Genomic DNA, 24,585 nt, shown 5'->3' on the forward strand with positions numbered 1-24,585 from the left:
CCTTTTTTATTGTTGTTGTTTCTTATAATCAGTATCAAGTAGACAACTTTAGTTCTCGGGCCCGAGGGCCAAAGCACTCGTCCTCGCTTCACACTTCCCCAACCACCACGTCGCGCTGTCTGAGCGCGGCGAGGGGGGAGAGGGGAAAACTGCGAACGCGCCGCTTAATCCGAAAAAGATCTTCCACACAGATATGTCGATCGAAATATTGTAGCATTTTTGCAACCCCATTATAGAGACATGAGAATCTTTCTGAGAAAAACAATGTAGGCTCCTTGGACACTTTTAACGTAAATAGGTTTGTAATTGGTTCAAATGGCGTTGAGCACTACGGGACTTAACATCTCAGGTCATCAGTCCCCTAAAACTTAGAACTACTTAAACCTAACTAACTTAAGGACATCACACACATGCATGCCCGAGGCAGGATTCGAACCTGCGACCGCAGCGGTCGCGCGGTTCCAGACTGAAGCGCCTAGAACCGCTCGGCCACCAGCGGCAGGCGTTTGTAATTAAAACTGGAATTACCTTGCAGGTCAGTCAGTTACATCTGCAGATGGCCAGGGGTGCCTTCAACTGAAACGGCAAACGGTCCTGGAAGCAGCTCGAAAACAGATGTAAGATTGACAGCGTGCTCAAAACCTTTATAAAACTTATCGTTGTAATTCATACAATGAATTGTGCAAACGTAATGCTTTCTTTAATGCTGGTGAGCTTAGGGAACTGGATCGTCTTTGTCAGAATGCGTCCCTTCTACAGCGCGATTTTCTTTTTAAATGCATCCCCATCAAATCAGAAAGAAATGCAGTGTTTTACTATGGGTAGTGTGTACTCAAGTCCACTTGAAAAGCGAAGTCTGCAATCTGTTCCGGATGTTCTAATATTCGTTCCTGCACTCCTTTCTTCTTCATAAATCCGACAATAGCGAGATTTAAATGGAAAAATAGTTCCAGACGTCCCCTTGACTTAATCAACGCACTCTGCAGTAATATATAAAGTCTCCGTTCTCTTCATTCGTCACCACTGAAAACAGTTGCAGCTTAAAATGGAATAATGGATGCGACTTCAGAAATTTTACTATTCGTACCACCAGTTTCTTCAAATACTGTGTGCCAGCAAATTTAGCATGAAGTGTGTCGTGTCGGTTATTGTGGGACTCAGCACCGACACAAACGAGGAAGGAAAGAAGTTGCGATGGCCGATGGCTGGAATCCAAAATGACCTGCACATAACATTTTCAAATTAATAGAACTCTTTATTTCTAAATAGGAAAGAAATATAATTTAACTTCTAGTGGCTTGATGTGCTTCCTGCGCCTCCTGTAATTACTTACCCACTATTACTACTCGAAGAATGCAGGCTAAGTTCCGTCTTCCTATTACACAGTACTGATGCTCTCGAAGTGTGCGACGGAACAGGGCCGATAGCGACGAGCGGCTGCTTGAGTCAGCGCTGACAGGGGACGCGGAACACTGTCTTCTGGGGGATCGGAAAGAGCGGGCAGCGCCTTCGTGATGCCGTTTCCCGGCGCTGCGCTGGTCGGCGTGCAGTCGATGTCTTACGACAGCACAAAGTTCTTCTCGATGTTCAGAACAACAGAGTCCCGTCTGTCAGTCGGTGTAATTTTTTGCTCGTCATTGTCATTTGAAAGTTTAAATTCTTTCTGCACAGTACTGTAATCTCGTTTCGTAGCAAATAAGCAGTACGCGTCGCTTATGCGAATTGAGAATTGTCATCCTTCTTTTCTGTCAATCATTCATGTTAAAAGATTGTGACGATAGATCGCTAGACTGCCCCTTTTTGTGCAAACAGCCACTGGACCTGTTAATGTCCTTCGTAGCACGAACAAGTAGCAAGGGGGTAAACAGTGCTGACAACACGATACTGCCTAAAATAGAGAGTTGTGCCGGTCGCAAAATGCCACACTGCAGTGCTAAATGAAGTGTCACGCTGTTCCTGGTACTTCCGAGAACGACCGAGCAAGGCCAAGTGACAGGCCGGACCTTGCCCCACACGTGGTCTGACACGCTGCACGCGTGGAGTTTGGCACGCTGTCGCCGGCCCTGCCTTAGAGCTTTGCATAGTGCATCGATTCCAGGCGATCAGCTACACCGACATTTGTATTTTGAAACCGCCGTACCAGCCTCATTCGTCCCTTTCCAGCAAAATTTCCTCATGATGCGAGGGGAGGGAGACCGTCTGTATCCCTCTGTATGACTCATTTCTCTGACCTTACCGTCGTGGTCTTTACGTCAACCTTACGTGGATGAAATAGTATGTTGACTCAGTGTGGATCGTGGCCTCTCGGAATTTGGTGGTTGACGCGTTCGACGTTGCGCGCCTCCCACTGCAGTACGTTGAGCATTTGCATAACAGTGCCGTGACTGAACAAACCCGGCAGAGCGAGTTGGCACAGTAGTGATACACTCTGGGCTCTTTTTGGAGGGAAGGCGGCTCAAATTCCCGTCCGGCCATCCAGATTTAGTTTTTCCGTAATTTCCCTAAGGCTAAGACTGGCGTAGTTCTTATGGAAGCGCCGGCCGCGGTGGTCTAGCGGTTCTAGGCGCGCAGTCCGGAACCGCGAGACTGCTACGGTCGCAGGTTCGAATCCTGCCTCGGGCATGGATGTGTGTGATGTCCTTAGGTTAGTTAGGTTTATGTAGTTCTAACTTCTAGGGGACTGATGACCACAGATGTTAAGTCCCATAGTGCTCAGAGCCATTTGAACCATTTTTTTCTTATGGAAGCACGCGCTCGAATTCCTTCCCCATCCATCCCCCAATCCTAGTTTGGGCTCCACCTCTGTATCCTTCGTTGTCGACCGACGTTCAACCGAACCGAGCAGTTCTTCTTCGTATCTTTGCTATATCTTCCGATGATACTTAATAAGGATTTTATACCGACTAACAATGCTCCAGAATTGGTCGAAAGTGGGTCTTTTAATGACCCCTTTAGGGCTTGAATTGCACTTACTGAGGAATCTTCCAGTACTTCTGAGCCTGACGTATACCTACACCATGGCGATGTTTATATAATCGTTCAATTTTAAATCGCTCCCGACAGAAACTCCTACGTAAACACCTAAAACCTGTGATTGATTACTGGGATTTATCGCCGATCACGTATTCAAATTCGTCAATTTAGACATGTTACAATACATTTATTCATGTTGTTGGGTGGGCTGCGAATCTTTGCTGCACTGATCATCTACAAGTTGTTCCGCCGCACCCCTCCCCTTAATACCCCCCCCCCTCCCACTACACACACACACACACACACACACACACACACACACACACAGGCGCAGCGCGCCCGCCTATCAGTATCTGAGGCCCGCGACCTGGCGGCTGCAGATAAGGTAGCGTTTGCGTCGAGGAGAAGTGAGTCATCGTCAGTGGCGGTCGCTGATGAAACAGCTTGTTTGTCCGAAAAAGAGGCTACTACTTACTGGCTGCGATAACAGCAGCGACGCGATTCCGAAAGATTAGGCTGACGCCTCATCTCTTCTGAGCGATTCCTGCTGACACTTTATTTTTCTGTTGCCGGCATTATCATTTATTTAAACGATTTAAGATTAACTAATAGTAGGAATAAATCCGGTATGGTCATCGCAGAAAAAGTTATAAAAAATCTGTAAGTATGCGGTTGAAACACTCATACACCTAAATCTACAGTAGGCGGACCAAAGAAGCTTTTCGCTGGCGATAAGAAAATAACGACCTAATGGAAGGCTGACAGGACACTTTCAGGAGTAGCAGGGTTGCTTTCAGCTGAAGACCGTAATGCACTGAAAGGTGTTTGCTATGGACCTAATTTGCAAGATAGCGAATTTATGTATATTTTTCGGTGGCTTTCTTTGCTCTCTTATTTGCGAGTTTGAGATGTAGTGAGTGTGCACACAAGAAGTGCATTGCGATGGAACAAATGTTTTTAGTTATTCTCGATCTGTGGCTTATTTTATTCCGTTTGAAGAATAAAAACGGCTGTTCCGCTACATGTCACATCTGTATGCATCCGGCTGACTTAATGTGTTGGGAATTTCCAAAATACATACTTCGTCTACCCACTTATGTTGTCAGTTTCCCGTGGCATGTTGCAAAGCTTAAATAATTTATCGCCAGAAAAAGTGATCAAACCCGCTGTGCAAGATGGTGTGAGCTAAACAAAAGAAATCACTTCGTCTGAAATTGAGATGTTTGCACATCAAACCGTTTCCTTAGAATTGCTATCGTTTCGGTGAGATAAGGAATTTTCCTAACTCAGAAAAGTTTTTGAACCAAATATTGCGTTTTTTTGTCGCTATATCACGGAAATATTTCATTTTGTGTGTCCATTGTAAGAAAGAAAATTACTGGGAGTGGGACGTTGTATTTCTAATGGATTTTCCTGAAGTGATCAAGAGACCCGTCCCTCCCTCTTTTATTTTTTTTAATTTTTTTCACCCAAACAAGAGTCATAACATATATGCTACGCGTGAGATTTATTTTTCTACATTTTTAACTTACACAGTGGCAAGTTTTTGGTGGTCTCTAATTCGGTAATGATTGACAGCATACAATGTTTGATTGTCATAATATCCTCCCCTGGTGCATTGTGTGCGATATCTGTTGCGAATACTGGTTTTCCTCAATTATCCGGCTGACTATTTACCTTGGATTGGTTAATACATAGCGATGAAATAGTGAATAGTGAAGAGACTTTAGACGGCGCACTAAGACCGTTGGTTCACGCTGTGCAGTGTGTGACAGAGGGTACAAAGTGTCGCCGCACCTCCGTTCGCATCTCAGTGTCTGGAGGCCCACATACTATATTACAATGCCTCGCACGGGAATTTGCAGAACATTTATTTTACTCTCCAGCGCTGGTTAAACAAGCACGTGCAATCGCCCACTGTCTTCTTGTTCTTATGGCATTACAACTTAGTGTATGTCTTAGCGTCTTCAACAAGTCTCCTGCATTATGTTTGCTGCAGTGAGATTATTCGCTATCCTCTGGTGTAAGAGTTTTTTATCCTCTATCCACGTTTTCGCTGTATTTCTATCTTTCTTGTCCGAGTTGGCCTCGAGGCATAACATTTTTTTCTCATTCGTCTTTCTCGAATCTTACAATGTCAGCCCGTTAGCATTTGTTATAGATTTCTATGTGCTATTGTTACTAAGAAGTGCTACATGTACATGATTGTAAGGGATCGTGCCTTGAGCAAACACAATGATCTTTCTTCTCGCAAATATGTTTCAGTGAAGTTTCATCGTCAGTAGGTTCCCTTTGTTTTTCTTAACAGCACGTACTGTTTACGTAGCTGTCAACAACAATATAGGTCGTAACTGTGAAATTGATTCGCAAACAACGTTTTATTATTGTTTACGAAACATTGAACTGTTGAATATGTCATAAACAGTGATACAATGTGTGCTTGCGAGTATAGTTTCGTAATTCGTGGCAGTGTGAAAATATTAAAATTTGGAGGTGACAGACAGCTACATAAACAACAGTATACGATATTAAGATAAATAATCTGAGCTATCGCTCATTAGTGCTCGTTATATTCAGGTTTCACAGTCGTAGGTTACGACTGGCCCGATCGTGGTCTCTTATACTTGCGAATTAATCTGTATTTTTGTAATATCGGAGGCCAGTAACTTACTAAACCAGAGGAAGCATCCGTTACTGATTAAAATGTGTGTTTTTACCTAGGTCGATATGGAATTAAGATGTGTGTTAATATTACATCATACATACTCAAGTTCTGCACGCGTTCAAAATGGAAGCATGCTGCCGCTATTTTATTCAGGTTATTTCCCTTCCTGGCTAACATAATGTACTTGATATACATTTCAGTTATAGCGTGGCCTCGATGTTGTATCGCTTCCTTTATCTGATCTTAGTATTCTCACTAGTGAGGCTCTTGTTTCACTAGTAATTGGCACGTCATTCGTAGACAGACGTAGCTGAGTAGTCTCTGTCTCTGTATAAGGAGATATTTGGAGTTAGGATACAGTTGTTTACAGAGTGAGATTGAAAAGTGCCGGATATCGGTGCGCACGTCGGGCTTAAGGAAGAAGTGGAGAAGCGGAGGAAGCCGTCGAGCGGGAGAGCCACCTGCGGACAAACTTACCGTAGGCGACCGAAATGCGACAGACAGACTGCGGACAAGGCAGCAGACCGGAACGAGGACAAACAACCTAGACGACAACGAGGTGCTACGCAAAGCCGGCGCCACAACGACGATGACGACGAGACCGAGAGCAAATCCGGGATGCGTTCAGGGAGAGTAACCGGGTGACTAGGAGATAGTTATCAAACAGCCGTAGTAGATTCGAGAGTGTGAAGCGCGAGGTCTGAACCGACAGGCTGTGCGCTGGGCGTGGAACGCTATCAGCCGCAGCAATCACGTGGCGACCGAGTCCGTCTGTCCTGGCGGGCATTCGACCTCCGTGCCGCACGATACCGGAAAAAGTATTGTAGAAATTGCTTCCCCTTACCTCACTCCTATTGTGGTGGAAGTCCAAAAATTTTTTGACATTAATTTCCTCACAACTTTATTTGTGCACTCGTTGCAGCTCAAATCATTCCGTACCGAAAGTGTCCGAAACATGAAGGATAACGATTTTACAGGTTGTCTAGAATCCTAAACTGGCTGTTTTTTGGTAACAAATGAACGGTCGGAAACGGATTTAGGCTGTTCACATGGGGCACATTTTGTCGTCTGACCCATCGACGTTCGTGGCTCGGCAGTGGAGATAAGCTTACGAGATAGTGGGTCGTTCGAGCCAGAGACAGGTGAGAAGATTCTTGACAAAGTTACAGTGTGAGAACATGGGGCTGTATCGTGTCGGAGGAGAATCAGCAGCTTGCATCCGTCAACTAGTCACTGAGTTTACGGGATACTGTTGGAGCTGCAAAGGCAGCCTTATCAATAAAGTGTGCAAACAGTGGTGGCAAATTATTTTGATACCCGAGTTCAGTTACGTCAGTGTGTTAAGTTGTAATGCATTAATACCGGCGACCGTCACTTGTGCAATTGTTGGTTCAAATGGCTCTCAGCACTATGGGACCTAACTAACCTAAGGACGTCACACACATTCATGCCCGAGGCAGGATTCAAACTTGCGACAGTAGCAGTCGCGCGGTTCCGGACTGAAGCGCCTAGAACCGCTCGGTCATCGCGGCCGGCGTGCAATTGTTATAAGCTTATGTTGTAAGTAGTTTACTTTTAAATGAGAAACTAATGGTCGGAGATGAATATTTAGGTTTCTATTGACATTCTCAGGTTGGAATAATCTTCCATTTGTACAGTTATGACGTCAAAATTTAGGACATTGTAAAAGTCAGCTGCGTGACTACATCGAGAATCGATTTCCTCCATTTGGGAAGAACTTTGTAAAGAGTAAAAGAGTTATGCTGACACCAATAATCTTGCAATTCGTGAAAAAGAAGGTAGCCTATGTTTGTTCGTTACCTTTATACGAGCACACATGCTCGAATTTCCCTTATTTGATGCTCGCCGCACTCTGTTATTCACTGCCACCGTTCGCAGGTTCTTGGAAATATTTATACATTTCTTTTATTTGTCAAGATTAGGGCCTTCAAGCCATTTCTTACGTTCATTCAGACACCCTTAGAGCGTTAAAAATACTATTCAGTTTACATGAATTTTAGGTAATAGTAGAAATAATAGTCATAATCGTCCGATATTAATATTTGTTAACTAATTTTCTGAAAACATATAGTTTCTGTCGATGGGAATAATGAACGGTAGCAGTGCTGAAGCAAGTGGTCCACTGGTATGAGGGAGTGGTGTTAGGAATAAGGAAGGCCCGTGTATTATTGACAGTCTGAAAACTTTATTAGTTCGCCGCTGCGGAGAAGGAAGACATCTGATTTATGCTGAGGGAAGCTACACCGATAACAAGAGCTGAAATTTCAACCACTTTTTGTGTGCAGAGTGGTTCTGGCTCAGACACAGTTACTGGAGTGTTTGGCACAGAGTTGAATGTCTGAAGTGGAGGGGGAAACGTTTTGTGGTGTGCGTAGTTATAGCCAAGTGGAGGACACGTCGTGTCAGATCTGGAATTGCAGTTACGGAATGATAATTATTTGAACTGCGAGGAGTATTGTGGACATACGTCACGAAGAACCCAATGAAGAAAACCAAGCGTTTCGAAAGTTACATCGCATATTCGAACGCAAACACCCTAACTGTGCTTGGGAACGATTGACCGGATAAAACAGCGGACTGTTAAACATATTCGCAAGCATTCGCGGCTAATTAGAATTGTGTAAGTTTTCTTATTTTTTGGAGTAAATCACAGTAGTAAAGAGTCGCCAAGAATAAAGAGTTTTTCTTTATTTATACAGAAATATTCTTGTAAGTGTGTGGGTTACATGTGGGTAAGAATAATATTTCCTGTTGCTGTGATTGTGGTCATTCCGGTGTATACGGTGTTCCAGAGTTATTTCGGAAGTTTCCAAGCGAACTAGGTATCATCAAAGGTGAGTAACTTTTTCACGAAAGCATTCGCCTTTCAGCTTTCGGTGCGATATGATGAGCATCTTTGTAGTTTTTAAGATCCAGGTTGTGCCGAACCAAATCTGATAATTATGACAAAACTAGTGTTGTTAGGGTTGGCGCTTAGAAACGGTTGGATGTCATCAGCAAATAAGTAATAGTTTTAAGAAAGTGTCATATAGATGAAATGTAATTGGTATACAGGGATAAAAGTAACGAACCAAGAACTGACTCGTAGAGGACTCCTGATAGTATGTGTTTCCGTGACGGCTTCTCCAACACATACGCGAGTCGTCGATATTTTGGTGTTTTAAGGTATCTAAAGGTTTTCGGAAAATATTGCTACTACCAGATTTTCGTAATGGTATAATTTTTATTTTCCCACTACTGATTTCAAATGGCATGGCGTCTCATCGTAAAATGGTACAGTTTTCAGTAGTAGTTCATAGTATTCTGGAGATCTCTGTGTGGGGTTATTTGATTTCTGAGGTTTACGCTTGAGGCACAAAACATTTTAGAAAATGCTCTCTATGTTCGGCAGTTTCGTTGATTATGCGGCATTACACAGGCTTTGCCGCAGGTAACAACTTCCACGTGCTTTACAGAGGATATAGACAAAGGGAAAATAAAAATTGTACCAGCACGAAAGGTGACTGTTTGCGGAGATTACTGAAAACCTATACCACAGACGGAGTGTTCCACAACCGTAATGGAACAAAGTGTTAAGCTATCCATCGAACTAAAACATTTGTTGAGAAAGTCAAGTAGTAATGCAGTTGTAACGCAGTTGGTATATCCGGAAGCTTAATAGGTATTTGTCGCGGATGTTGCAAGCTTGAAGGTGCTCTCTTAGCAGTTCACGACCATGGTACTCAGAGGCCAGATCTACTTACTGGAAGTAATATGTCGATAGGTCTGTAGTCGTACGATTTGGTCATCATTCTCGGGTACGGGGATTATACTTAATTTCGACTCGGTAGGATATGCGGTGCTAACGAGAGAGCGGCAGTGGCGATGCGAGGCGGCGCTGGCAGGTGGCTGGCTGGCTGGCGTGCCAAGCCGGGCCGCTTCCCAGAAGCCTATCCGCAGCGCAGCGCACGGCAGCCAACCTAGCCGACCGGAGGCCGCGGGACGCGGCGTGTCACTCGTGCTCTGGCCTAGCCACTGTCTCACTGCTGGCGCGGGTCAACACGATTTATCAGAGTATGTGTAACAGCGTAATGCTTTGTGAACCGGCGAGGCGCTTCAGTGGTAAACACTAGTGTGTCGTGAATGCACTCGCGGTCTCGTTGTGCCAACTGCGGTGGTCCGCGTGGCATTGACGACCGGGGTGAAGGCCGACCGGGGCGGCGCGTCAAGGCCAGGCCAGGGGAACAGCTGGTCACGTACCACGGCGGCAATTACTGCCACTGCAAAGGACCTCATCTTCTGAAAAAAGTCACATTTGTCCGTTTACGTGGTTGGACATCGTCAGATCTGAAAGTAAAGATAAAAACACTTTAAATAACGCGACACACAAAATTCGTCTAGTTCAAATGGTTCAAATGGCTTTGAGCACTATGGGACTTAAACAGCTGAGGTCATCAGTTCCCTAGAACTTAGAACTACTTAAACCTAACTAACCTACGGACGTAACACACATCCATGCCCGAAGCAGGATTCGAACTTGCGACGGTAGCGTTTGCGCGGTTCCAGACTGAAGCGCCTAGAACCGCTCGGCCACTCCGGCCGGCATTCGTTTAGTGCTATAAGAGAAGAAGATAATACCATTCTTACGCCACTGTGATGAACAACCGGACCTTGAAACGAGCTGCTAGACTCTGTACCAAATCCGAAAATAAAAATAAAAACAATTTACTACCACCGTCTGGTAGTCTTTAAAAAGGTGTGTCCTAAACTGTTTCTTTAAATTGAAGAGTGTAAACATTTCCGCAGGAACTACACGTTACTTCTTTTATCGTTGTTGTTTTACTTGTTGTGGTCTTCGTTTGGAAGATACTGTCTCCTGTGCAAGCCTCTCTCCTCATCTCTGAATAACTGCTATGACCTACGACCCTTGGTCTCCTTCTGCAATTTGAACCCCCCTCCTCTCCCCCCCCCACACACACACTTCCTTCCAATGCCAAATTGACCCTTCCATGATATCTTGCTTTACTCAAGTTGAACCATAAGTATCTTTTCTCCTCGATACAGTATCTGCTCATCAGTTGTACGATCTAATTTTCAGCATTCTTCTATAGCATCCAGTTTCGCTTCTATACAAGGCTGCACTCAAGATGAATTCCCTTCAGAAACGCTTCCTAACACGTTAATTTATATTAGATGTTAACAAAATCATCTTTTTCGTACATGTTGTATTTGCCGTAGCCATTCTGTATTTTCTACTTCGGTTGTCGTCAGTTATTAGTTACCCAGATAAGAAAACTCGTGTACCATTTTTAATGTCTCATCTAATTCCTTCAGCATCGCCTGATTTAATTCCATTGTCCTTGTTTTGCTTTTGTTGATACCCATCTCACGACCTGTGTTCAAGACTATCCATTCCGTTCAACTACTCTTCTGTGTCCTTTGCTGTTTATGAAAGAACTACAGTGCCTTCTCCCTGATCTTTAAATTGTCCTTGGTTTCCTTTACTGCTTGCTCATCGAACGTGGAGGGTGCGTCGCAGTCCTTCCCTGCTCCCTTCTCGAATACAGCTACCCTTCATGTCCTTCGACTCTCGTAGTCTGGTTTCATGTATTTTATCCCTGCTACCTTTATAATTTGGAAGGTGCAGTACAGCTAAAATTTTCAAAAGCTTTCTCTATGTCTACCAACGCTATAAACTTACGTTTCCCTTTCTTCAACCTATCTTCTAAGACAATTCGGGCGGTCAGTATTGTCTCACGTGTTCCTACAATTCTTTGAAACTCAAAACTGATCTTCCCTGATGGCCACTTCTTCGTTTTTCCATTCTTTTGTAAATAATTTGTGACAGTACTTTGTTATTTCCGTAATATTCACACCTGTCAGTACCTACTCTCTTTGGAATAGAAATTATTAATATTTGGATCTGAGCACTATGGGACTTAACTTCTGAGGTCATCAGTCCCCTAGAACTTAGAACTACTTAAACCTAACTAACCTAAGGACATCGCACACATCCATGCCCGACGCAGGATTCGAACCTGCGACCGTAGCGGTCGCGCGGTTCCAGACTGTAGTGCCTAGAACCGCTCGGCCATTCCGTCCGGCTATTAATATTTCACTTAAGTCTCAGGGTATCGCACCTATCTCACATTTTGCACGCCAGGTGGTATAATTTTGTAAGAGCTGGCTATCTTAAGGATCTCAATTATTTTGAGGGAATGTCGTCTACCCAGGGGCGTTGTTTCGACTTAGATCTTTGATTTGCCTTACACGTGGAAGGCAGATTCGAAAGTGACCAGCACTACATTGAGGTAGTCGCTCTCTTCGTCTATACAGCAATGTCACATCGTCTGCGGTGATACAGGTACTCAGGCTTAGTGAAGTTTGTACACACCTAACCGGAGACGTTGGTACACAGAGTCGTGCAGAAGTTCTCTACTAACTCGTCTAATGGATTCCAGCTAATTCTTGGCGCACACCTTCCACGGTCTCTTCATTCACATCTGTTTTAGCATTCGAAATGAATCTTCCAATTTCTCGAAGAGTTGTGGATCCAAGTTCCATTCTCCTCTTGCACGCTGATCAACACGTGTTACGGGGTTTGACTGTGCTACCTGTAGCATACGCTGCACCTCTCGTTGCGGCGTCTACCATGTTGACTGACTGCCAGGATTACGCCTGTCTGCTGCACAGTAAACATTTGTCCACATGCGCCATATGTCAGCACTGTTCGTGAAAATCACATCTTGGAGACTGACTCTGTCGATTGCGTATTTACCCGGCAACATAAAATGTTGAGTTCTTTCGTTATAAGTATTTGTTCGTGTATACCTATAGCTCGAATATCCTGTATGTACGTCAAATACAGTTATCTGACATGTCTTGTGTGTCTATTAGACTATAGCGGAAGATGTATGTCTGAGCTTCTAGCTATCGAGTAAGTTAAGCTTCATGCTTCGGTGATACATTTGTGCGGAGAATACTGCTCATGGCATTCCCTTTATGCCAAAGTCATTTCTGTTTTGCACAATTCTTCGACTCAGTAAGAATTGGTTGACAAAAATAAAACAATATTACCACATACATGATGTATAATTTACTGTGATTCCGTTTCTGTAATAAATGAGAGCTTACGAAAGCACAGCAAAACATTACAGACGAAAAACTTTTCATCTGGTCTCTTAAATAAACCTTGCTGCTGGAGAAGAGTGGTTTGTGTCGTAGTAAATAGTCTGTTTTAATTAGTTTGTTTTAAATGTCGTGGCCGGCCGCGGTGGTCTAGCGGTTCTAGGCGCGCAGTCCGGAACCGCGCGACTGCTACGGTCGGAGGTTCGAATCCTGCCTCGGGCATGGATGTGTGTGATGTCCTTAGGTTAGTTAGGTTTAAGTAGTTCTAAGTTCTAGGGGACTGATGACAACAGCAGTTAAGTCCCATAGTGCTCAGAGCCATTTGAACCATTTTTTTAAAATGTCGTGAACGAAAACTGCTCGACAGTTATAGCGTTTTTCCTTACGACAAAAGATGTTTTCCAACGCCGTCGCGCGGGGTTAGCCGCACAGTCTAAGGGTGCCTTGCCACGGTATGCGCGGCCTCTCCCCGTTGGAGGTTCGAGTCCTCCCGCAGGCTTCGGTGCGCGCGCGCGCGCGCGTGTGTGTGTGTGTGTGTGTGTGTGTGTGTGTGTGTGTGTGTGTGTGTGTGTGTGTGTGTTTTGTCCTTAGTTTAAGTTATATTAAGTAGTGTGTAAGCCGAGGGACCGATGACCTCAGCAGTTTGGCCCCATAGAAACTTACCACAGATTTCCAAATTTTCCAACCTGTTATTGTTTGCCGTTTCTCGCTGCTGTTTGAAAATTAGGGATTATCAGTTTAAAGCTACTTACGACAACACTAGGCATTGGAGACCGCTGCCGTGACAGGAACTACGGAATCTGTCGTCGTCGTCGTTAATAAATGAAGTGGCAGCAGTACGAAAATTGAGGGTTATTTTAGTCATGTAAGATATATTTTTCGACGAGCTTTGCTTGTGTTTCTTGTGGTTGAGGTTCCGAGACGTTCTAGTGCTCTACCTTGACAATGACTGGGGCTAGCTGAGCTGGCTTCTTTATTACAAACTGCTGAAACGGGGCAGCGCGACGTGCTGGCAAGTTGGCCGCAGCCTTCCGGTACAGTGCATCAGGTGTGTGTGTGTGTGTGTGTGTGTGTGTGTGTGTGTGTGTGTGTGTCTCAAGGAGACTCGCTACGACGCAGATTTAAGATATCATCGGCGCTTAGGGGGGAGAAAAAATAAGACGGGACAATGAGCTCTTCTGGTTATGACCGCGGAGAGAAATTTTTGATAAATCACATCTCGCGAATATCTACGAGGCTCATCACACAGATGTCCACCTCAATAGCCGAGCAGACAGCGCGCCGACTTGTGATGCTGGGGGGGTTCTTCGATTCCCGGCTGGGTTGGAGATTTTCTCCGCCCAGGGACTCGGTGTTTGCGTCGTCTTCACCATCAATCATTTCATCCTCACTGACGCGCAAGTCGCCGACATGGACACCAGGCCATCAGGTCTACCCGCCGGGAGGCCCTCGTTGTACGACATTTCACTTCATCACGTAGATAATCTCAAAATTCTGCACTTCTGCATCTACAGGTTATATATCCCGCTTGACTACATAAAGTGCTTGAAGGCACTATTATTGTATCACGTATTACTGTTTGTTGCTCTTCTCTTCACGGATGGGCGTGAGAGCGGTGACTACTCGCAGGCGTCTTCGCGAGCTGTTACTTACCTAATTTTCTAAAATGGTTCAAATGTCTCTGAAGACTATGGGACTTAACATCTGAGGTCATCAGTCCCCTGGAACTTAGAACTACTTAAACCTAACTAACCTAAGGACATCACACACATCCATGCCCGAGGAAGGATTCGAACCTGCGACCGTAGCGGTCGCGCGGTTCCAGACAGAAGCGCCTAGAACCGCTCGGCCACAGCGGGCGGCCACCTAATTTTATCGCCACGGTCTCTACGCAGAGAATGAAGACTATTCGTAATAGCCGCTCCGATACCAGTTCGTAGTGTTTTCTTAGCAGATAATGCTGTGTGGTGTGCGGTGTTGCAGCAGTGTAAGAATCCTGGACCCATTTGTATACTGCCAGATGCACTTAGGACGTGGACCACCGTGTCAACCACTGCTGAGTGCCAAGCCGACTGTCAGAGGGACTAGCCAGTTGCAGTATTCACGTCGGCAAACAGTGATGCGCTACTGTTACTTCTAAAGTTTAAGTTTTTCTTTGTGCACTGCTCTGCATGCAGGCTACACTGGTTTCACCATTCTGAAGTGTTAACTGACGCATTCATTTCCTCAGGCTTATTTCTAACTCGTCCAGCTTATTTATTCTCGGCTGAAGCCTATACGTCACCCGCAACATTCAGAGCAACGGGCCGGACTGTGGTGCGGCGGTTGGAGCCTGCGGGGTTATAGGTTCCCGCACGATTAATGTCGACCGAACAGACCTCGGTAGAGTGGTCGCACCGACAGTATAATACGTGTCTGACCACCGTTGCCCTTAAAAACGTTTCTTTCGCTGTACAAGTAAATTACGTCCAGTGATTGGCGGCGGTTGTATAAGCATTGTTTGAAGGCATAAGGGACAGTTGAATTTACACTGGATTACTAGGACGAAGCTGTTCAGTCAGAGCGTAAATCCTAGTTGTGGACTGGAAGGAGTCTGAAATTTTTTTTACAAAATGGGACTTTTCTAGTCGAAGTTCCCATTGGAAGACTGAGAAAATTTGGCGCGAGTTATAACTCCTGTACTTTGTAAATTCACGTACATGTCACTTGGACCTTTCACGCTCACCAGTTAGCGTTATTAGAACCTATCGAAAGTTGACGAATGGTAAAGGAATGGTAGTGTATGAAACGGTTGACGACCGCGCCTCAAGAAAATCCGTGCAGGGCAAGCGGCAGCAGTGCGACGCGCCGTGTATTCTGTCGTCCGCGGCAACGGACTACCAGCTCGCGTTCGACGACACCGTCTGCCAGGACCGCACTGTTTACGCCTTTATGGGGCCGTCGTAATCGGGCCTCGGAACAACGCAAAGCAATTCCTGCTTTATCAATTGCGCCTCCCTTACATCTTATCAATTGGCGTGTTCCGGGATGCTTCGTGTTCGCGAGAACACCTGCTCCACGTATGTATCGCGGGAGCTGGTGGAGAGAGAATATTGCTGCGAAAATCTCCATCGGCGTCTGCGTCGGAACTGTGATCGCTGCAAAACACAGTGTGAAAGCTTGCGGACTGCCCCACTATTATTGCTGACCTCTATCACACCCCGACCATCGTAGAATATGCCAACGGACAACAGCAGCTTTAGCATCGTGTCAAGAGCTTCGAGGAGTTTGAAACAGATGTCCTGTCGATAAGTACCGTGCACCTGAACGCCATCGACCCTGAGATTTCATTTTGCGATGTGTGTAGACATCTGATACCAGCAGCCTTTGTCGAAGTCTCGAGTTTTTGTGGAGTTGGCAGCTGCTGAACCTACCATAATAGTTCAGCACACGTACGTTGTCGTAACCTGGTCGGTGACTGGTGTCATTTCTTCCTCTTTTGCTGCAAGATCGACAAATCATTTATACTTCTGCGCCTGATATTTTTTCAGACGAAACCTACAAATTTTCATCTCCAGTTCGACACATGTGTTATCAGTAAAAGAACACTGGTATGGTAAAATGGTGAAAGAGTGGGCTGTGGTTGCATACTTTTGAAACGTTTATCAGAAATGTTCGGTCCGCGTTCAGTATAGGAACTACTAAAATCTTGTTATGTGACAGAGATTTTGTAACGGTGTAAGGTATCGAGTTTAACATTTCAGATTTATCTTATTGTGCTCGGTTTAGTGATAAATTAACATTTTCGAGAGATAAAACTACCCTGAGACGTGTCCTCTTCATTATGAAAGGTCGTATATAAACACATGGAAACCCTACAGTGAACTCAAAACCCTTTGCCTACTCTCTAATGGAACAGGATAGTTGAGAACGTAAACTGAAAATATTTGTTGCCCCATACGCTTTGCCTTCGCCATATGAAGTATCTCAGTGGAACGCATTGATGCCATAAAGCATTTCATTGATCTTTTTGAGCAGTAAAAACGTAACGGCAGATATTTTATAGCTAAGCCATATGAGCTTTGACGGCAGATTTCCTCTACCTAAGCCATCTGAACAGCGCCACAGGACTCTAACTGTTTAGGAAAAGACAGAATAGGTTTGCCTCAGAGTAGTTAGCACTAAAATGAGTGAAGTAGTTCATCGCGAATACACTGATGACCCCCTCTTTTCTTCCTTTAAGCGATTATTGCAGTTGTAAGGAGTGGTGTAGGATAGAGCGCCTAACAGCAGGAGACGATGCTGAAAGAAACTGCGAACTGGAATTTTTAAAAATGGATCCTTAAATACAGCCTAGGACAGAAAAAAGACACACCACGAAGAGAGAGATTATCTGAATGGGACGGAAATAGATAGATGTGACGTATATCTATAGACAAACGAGTTATTACAATTCCAGAAAAAGAGATGATCCGTTTAAGAAAGAGAGCTTAAGAAATTAAGCAAGGCAGTAACGTGTTGGTGCGCCTTATGCGAGCTGTTATTCTGCTTGGAATTGATCGACAGAGTTGTTGGGCAGAATTTGGCACGATATCCCTCAGGAGACGCGATGGATCGTCAAAATACCGAGGTGGTTGGAGGTCCCTGCCCTTAATGATCCACACGTTCTCAGTTGGGGAGAGATCCGGCGACATTGCTGGCAAAGGTAGGGTTTGGCAAGCACGAAGACAAACAGTAGAAACTCTGGACGTGTGCAGACGTGCATTGTCTTGCTGAATGTAAGCCCACGATGGCTTGCCATGAAGGGCCACAAAACGGCGTAGAATATCGTCGATGTAACGCTACGCTGGATGGGTCGCGCGGATGACCACCACACGGGTCCTGATGTAAAAAGAAGTAGCACCCCAGATTATCACTCCCGGTTGTGGTGCCATATGCCGAGCAACAGTCAGGCTGGTATTCCACCGCTGTCCGGGGCGTCTCCAAACACGTCTTTGTTGGTTATCAGGACTCATCAAAGAAGACAATTCTGCTCCAGTCAACGAGATTCCAGGCCGAATGTGCCCGAGGCCACGACAAACGGTGCTGTTGTTATACAGAGGTGTGCGCGCGCGCGTTCTCGTTCCGGTATAGATGTCAGGTAAACCTGGTCAGGTGAACCGGAGTGTGCGTGCGTAGGAAGCTGTGCAGCTAAACAAGATTGTACAGTCGACTGGAGCAGAACAGAAACTCTCCTCTTCTGAGCGCATGTGCAGATTCCACACGAAAGCGTGTGCCCGACTCGCTTACTGGTCCACTTCTGGTGTTTGCGATTCGTCTTCGTGTCAGCGCGTCACATGTGCTAAGTGAGCTCTGTTAGTGTTGTGCTAATTTGTAGTGTCATTTGTCTTAGAGATTGTGTTAGTTTGTCAACATAGAAAATCGTTACAAGAACACCACTAATTAATGAGTCATTGAATTTCATGAAGCGGGAAGTTGTTCGTGGAACTAAAAAACCGAGGCACAAGACAGTCGCGGAGCGCGAGAAGTTGCTTGCACGAAATAAGCGGAGGAAACTACTCGAGTTAGAGTGACTCTGACAAGGACCACGTCGTTAGGAAAGGAAGGCAGTCATCACATACTAACCTGCAGTGAAATCACATCTCCAGACGACGTTCTGGAGCCGTTGTGGTAATGTTATCTGTTTGATTTTTTTGAGAGTAAAGATGTTACCGAGAGTAATGGACTCACGTTTGAAGATCCAATTCCGGAGATTTGAGTGTCCTCAGAATGAAGTTTCACTCCACTGTGAAGTGAAATGTGTGTTGATTTGACACATTCTGGCAGATTAAAACTGCTCGTCGAACCGGAATCTTTGCCTTTCGCAGGCAAATAGTCATCCGACTGATGCTTGGCTGGATAGATCAGTCGGTAGAGCACTTGCCTGCGGAAAGCGAAGATTCCGGGTTCGAGTCCCGATCCGCCACGCAGTTTTAAACTGTCAAGAAGATTCAGATGTGAGTGTTGTTGACAATTTCTTATGAGTAGATAACGATTTTAACAGTTTTCTGTTTTTGATCGGCTTTCACAAGTGAAAATAGCTTCAGTTACGAAGTCTCTATCCATAGGTAGGAAATTATTATAATCCTTTGTCTCAGCGGTGTGCTCTTTTAACTGGTTGATGTAGCTGTACTGCTTGCTTTTTCAGAAGCCAGTCCTCGTACCATTTCTTGCGAGTTTTATATTTTTATCGAAAGTCGAAGGCGTGTCACGATTACTGTAGCATGAGTGCGGACCACTTCCGTGTAGGTAAACCTAACAGGTAAGTCGGAACGTGTGTCCCCGATTCAGTCTACGAACACGAATTGTGAAGTAGATTCTTGTTACATTACGACGAAGATCATTTACCTGTGGCGCGAACGGCATTTTGTATAGCACGTATTTGCCTAGAGAAAATTCGTGGTCGCCGTTCTGCTCAGATGTCGGTCACTAGGCTGTAACACAATTACATTCCAAATATCTGTTTTAAACATTATAAGACGCATTATGGTCGCGGAAGCTCGGAGTGCGAAGAAAACCCAATCGCGAGCGGAGCGTCACCCACAGTGAGGCGCGGATGTGTGTACTCGCTGTGGCAGCGCCTCGACCGCATAACTTCCTATTTTTTTTATTTTTGCTGAGGAGCGTCGCGAGGTTGGCAGCATTGGCGCGCGAGGGGCGCTGGGTGGGTACGCGGCGGCGCTCGCGGCTGCCTGCCTGGCTGCCGGCCGCCAGTAGGAAGCGAGGCGCCGCCGCAAGAGCGTCGAGTCTGGTCGACGCCGAACGGAATTGTGAGTGCGTCTCGTGGCGTGGAGACCTGGCTGAGGAGCAGCAAGCGACCGCCGCCCCCGTAGCCGTGTCGCCGCCAGATTGGCAGCCACCGTCTTCGATCTTCGCCTAGGTGGGTACAGCAAAACATTCTCCAGTGCCGTCTCAGATCACCGAACGGTCGATTCGCTCGGGCATTCAGTGTGCTCGCTCCAGACACTCACCTGTAATGGCCATCTGTCGTCAACTGTCTTGCGGACAGTAAAGGGTAGTCTTTATCCGTGTACGGGATCGGCGCTTTAGTACGCTGAGAAATATCCGGAAGAAGATTTGCGCGACCGCTGGATACGAAATGTGGCTGTTCTAGAAGATGAGAAACGGGACTGCTTCCACAACTCTTCAAAAAGTAGATTTGTGGCCTTTGGTGGCGTATCGATCAAATAAACGATATTGGAGGCACTGAATAATGGTATAGAGCGTTGTAGAAGGTGCACCCGTGTAGTACGTCGAAAACTAAAGACGATAACTGTCTACGGAAGCGAGTGTCACACAGTTAACGGGGTAATGTTTTCTGTGTGACGCAAACCGTGATAATTTATTATTCGAATGAGCGGAAGTGTTGGGGAAAGTTTTTGCTAGAAACGTATTTACAGTAAGCACTTTCGTACAGCGGTGTTGACTGTTATCGTGACTTATAATTATGACCACGTTTCCAGGCAAATTTGCTGTATAAAAACAATTATCTTAAATATACACCATGCTACATATATATAAGTTTAACATTTTTGTATTGGCATATTTGTCTGAAGATGAGATCGGACCTCGAAACATGTTTCACGCATATGCAATAATTTAATCACGGCATTAAAGAATTGTGGCGTTTCGTATTATGTAAAACCTTTTATGAAGTTCTGAGTAGACTGCAGAAAAATCACATGCAAATACGAAGATTCAGCTGGGTCGTCAGTGTTGTATATTTACGAAGCACCATTGGTTGCGTTTATTACAGTGGACGAGGATTACGTAGCTAAATTTCCCTAGCTTTAACAGCAGACGCAAAAAGTCTCGCGTTTCTTTTTTGAAACTTGCAAAAACAAGCCCAACGGGGAGATCTTCGTAGAATTTCTGTAGGACGAAGAAAACGAATGGGTCGCGTCGGTCTCCGGGTCGATAAGGCCACCGCGAGAGATAGGAAATTCCACGGGTGCGCGGCTCGCTTTGCCTTGTTTACAAACGGGGAGGCGCTCTGTGGCCTTTGATGTCGGCGGGTACATGTAAACAGCGAGTTAAAGAGTAAAGTATGAGCGCTTTCCAGTTGCCTTCTCTTCTTTCCTTAGCTTGTTCATTTCGTATTTGGCTTTGAGTCCACGGCGGAGCCACTATAGGCTGACCTCGGCTTGTGTTTGACCAGGCCGGAGTAGTGAACCGGCGCCCTTGTTAAAGGTGCAACGTCCGCCCAGGGAATCTAACGTGGTATGTGGCCAGGCGCCTGCTGCCCTCTCATGTATCACGAACTGACTCACGTCATTTTGTTTTATCACAGTATCTTACTGGCAATACGTACGTGGTTTCCTAGAGTAAATTCAAGTGATGCACGTAAGTCTTACTGGGTTCGAATGGCTCTGAGCACTGTGGGACTTAACTTCTCAGGTCATCAGTCCCCTAGAACTTATATAAGTCTTAATTACTTTGCCTGCTTCCACCTTACCTATAATTTTCCCTCACCTCTTCCTATCGCGAATGGCACGTAACTGTCGGTCTTTCATATGGGCTGTAACTTATCTGATTTTTTCCCCATCTCGGTCGTTTAGAAAGATGTATGCGGGAGAACGTAGTTACTGCCTGCAACGGGCGCTATCAGAATATTAACAGTAAACCTCATCGCACAGCAGCGCGTTTCTCTTGTAGCGTGCGTCGAGCATCTCCGTAACGCTGTTGTGTTTCCCAGCTGAGCACGTCACTAAACGCGGGTCTCCCCCCCCCCCCCCCTTTTCTCCCCACTGTCGATTTACTGACCTTGTTGACGGACACCTATATATGCACTGCTTCGTATCAAAGTGAAGGCCTCTACGGTGTTCTTTTACTTTTGCGAACAGATGGAAATCGGATGGAGCCAAGTCTGGATTGTATGGAGGATGACTGATGACAGTGAGCCCAAGGCGTCGGATTGTTACAGATGGCGCAGCGCTCGTGTGTCGTGTGGCATTGACATGCTGAGGGAGAGGGTGCTCCCTACATCTATATCTACGTGATTACTCTGCTATTCACAATAAAGCCCCTGCCATTGCAGGGCCCCATGTGTGAACGAACTCTTTGACTTCGAAACTCGATTAAGCACGCTGTTTCTCATGTACGAACTTAGTCACGTTATATACCGCCTTGTTACACGCTACAATTCGGAGCCCTGTAGCGGCAGAGGACTGCAAATATGTAGGCATGATGAATGAAAAGGTAGAATGTTAATAACGTTTGTTTATTGAAAAATCTTTAAGACATTTTACACACAAAATTCGGAGGTGTTACTTTTCAGCTGATAGTCTCTCTGACCACTTGTTTTCCGTATTCACACACGATTTTTCGAGGAGGAAAAGAGCTTTTGACGTCATATCGATGATGGTGTTATTAGAGTCGCAGCACAAGCCTGGATTGTGAAAAGAAATTGGCCTTATCGTTTTGAAAGGAGCCATTCCGGCATTTGCTGCACGGGATTTAGGGAGACAATGGAATTCATAAATTTGGATGGTCGAGTGGCGATTTGAACCACCGCCCTCCAACATGTGACCATCGTCTTAGCCACCCGGCCCGGTTCTCCAGGACATAGCTTCCCTCGGGTCTGAGCGCTTCGGTTCCCTAACACTCGAACAGCGAGCTGTTTCATGTGCCATTACGCTTCACCACGTCCCAGTTTTCCCTTGCCGAGACTGCAGTTTTGTGCCATGATTTGCATTCATCACTCTCTAACGCTACCATCCGGTATTAGATCTAATCGAATGCCAGTTTTTGTTGTGTTCCTCTTCATTTATTCCGTTATCCAGCGACAAATGTGACTTAATCACGTCTATTAAATAACAGAATATAACGCTGCGAAACGGCACGAAATATAACTAGCGCATAGGATCAATTGTAGGGGTGTCGAGTGCACGCCTGTCGTGTTTTGCGAGTGTCGTGGACTGAGAGCGCCCACTTCGATGAAAATCTCCCTGCCGCTGAAAAAGACTAATAATTGTGTCCTTCCTGGTGGGACGAATGCGTGGATTCTGTGGCAGCACACACACAATGAAAGTAACATAGAACAGTGAATGTTACTCAACTTTGGTAACACTGGTTATGGCAGTTGTAGAATGGAAATGTAGCCTGTCAGTCCTGCGTCAACTCCAGTTCAATGAACTCGGAGTAAATAATATTCTCTGGACTGAAGGAAGTAAACTAAACTTCTTTCTTGGTGTATTATTCAAAGAACAGTTTCAAACGAACAGTTCTCAGTGAAATCTCTGGCAGGCGGTCAGTCCCCATAAATGATAATTCTGTTCACTGCTGCACTTCTACTGAAGACTAACCACTGTCTATTTATCGGCCACTGTCTCATTGGACGACCTGAAGAGTCGAAGACACGACCAACGTTCTACAGATACTCCCTAGCGAGACTCGGACTGACTGACAACTTGTGCCCGTGCACGCTGTCTGTTTTCCCACCAGAGGGCGTCATTCTCGCGGGCAGCGATGTTCCTGCTGCGGACAGACGTTCTGGTACCAACTCTCGCAAAATCTTCATGTGCGGTATCTCAGTAGACCACAGGGAGGATTCTGAGAAAGTGGAGCCCCATTACGAAACACTTTGCGTACGAGACGCTTGTATTAGCAATTTCCCGTAGTTCCATTTACTAGGGGGTCAGAAAAGGTAGGGACTGGATGGGTGCTAAATACCCTCCGCCATCCACTGTAAATTGGCCTCTAGAACATTTATGTAGATATTGCTGAAGTTTACAGAAGCATGTTATCAGTAGAAAAGTCACTGTGATGGTAGTCCTGTATATATTGAGGAAATCTACAGAACTATTGCCAGTTTCTTGCTGAAGTACGTATAGCCGTAGTCACGGAGCGTATCTGGTTCCCGTTGCTCTTTAGTGTATTTCCGTGCATCAGCAAACTGTCTTTAAGGAGATCGTGAAAGGGCTGACCTGCTTTCCTTTATGTGCGTCAACAGCCGCGTGCGATTCTCTCCCGTATTGCGATTACTGCTTAGGTTCGTGATGAGCTCACGAATGCCGATTAGTTTCATGCGGGGTAAGTGCCAGACTAGCCTGTCGAATCTGCCCTACAGCACTGTCGATTCTTTCACTTCCGGTACTGATTTGTTAGCATGTAAAATGACAAGCTACACTGTCGTCCACCCTATAACTGGTTGGGTAAGTCGAGGGTTAATAATCTGCTTGTAGGTTGAGGGGGCGTGGTGATGTGATATTCAGTGCCCACAGCAGAGTCCGCGGCTACGTTAAATCAGAAATGGCACCACGAAAGGAAGACGTATTAACGTCGCAGAAGAAAAAGTTAATAATGGGTTTCGTTTTCAAGTCAGTTGCTATTCTTAGTACTGGCAGCGAGTTAGTTACATGTTCTGTTGCGTAAGTGCTGTGGAAAGAGTGTATTTATTTCTTTATGACAAAGTTCTCACCGTTTACAGGTCAGTAAGTAGCACACTATCTTAAATGTATAAGGAGCAGTCAAATGAAAACGAGACAGACCGTGTAAAGAGCATGGCGCGGACTTTGGCAACGCAGGTGTGTGTGTGTGTGTGTGTTGTGTAGAGGTGCACTTTATTTGGAATCGGGAAGGAACAGTGCGAACGTTCATGGCCGTAACCACGTGTCTGACAGGCGTGCTCTACGTGACGTCAGCGAGTCGTACAGGTATGTGCTTCCGACTTCACTATTGAGGCCGGGAAAGGGGAACAGCGAAGTGTACTGTGGTTTTTGGCTGCGAAAGCTTTGTCAATGTCTGCTGTGTATAGTGTACGCAGTAGGCTTATTTCACGTGTGCCTTTGTCAGCGAAGAAT

At 45.5% G+C, this 24,585-nt stretch overlaps 1 protein-coding gene across 3 annotated transcripts in view; it reads left to right on the forward strand.

The window, feature by feature from the left end:
- The window catches only part of LOC126175147 (histone deacetylase 5), a 326,032-nt gene that overhangs the window by 84,036 nt on the left and 217,411 nt on the right, over positions 1-24,585 (forward strand). For 2 of the 3 annotated variants that reach the window (XM_049921707.1, XM_049921709.1), the window contains exon 1: positions 19,512-19,664. The exons of the other annotated variant lie outside the window; for it this stretch is intronic. The gene's annotated coding sequence lies outside the window, so the exon portion shown is untranslated. Of the gene's footprint in view, positions 1-19,511; positions 19,665-24,585 lie in introns of those variants that run through there. 3 annotated transcript variants of the gene reach the window in all.

The sequence above is a fragment of the Schistocerca cancellata genome, chromosome 3 (genome assembly GCF_023864275.1).
Source record: "Schistocerca cancellata isolate TAMUIC-IGC-003103 chromosome 3, iqSchCanc2.1, whole genome shotgun sequence".
Lineage (NCBI taxonomy): Eukaryota > Metazoa > Arthropoda > Insecta > Orthoptera > Acrididae > Schistocerca > Schistocerca cancellata.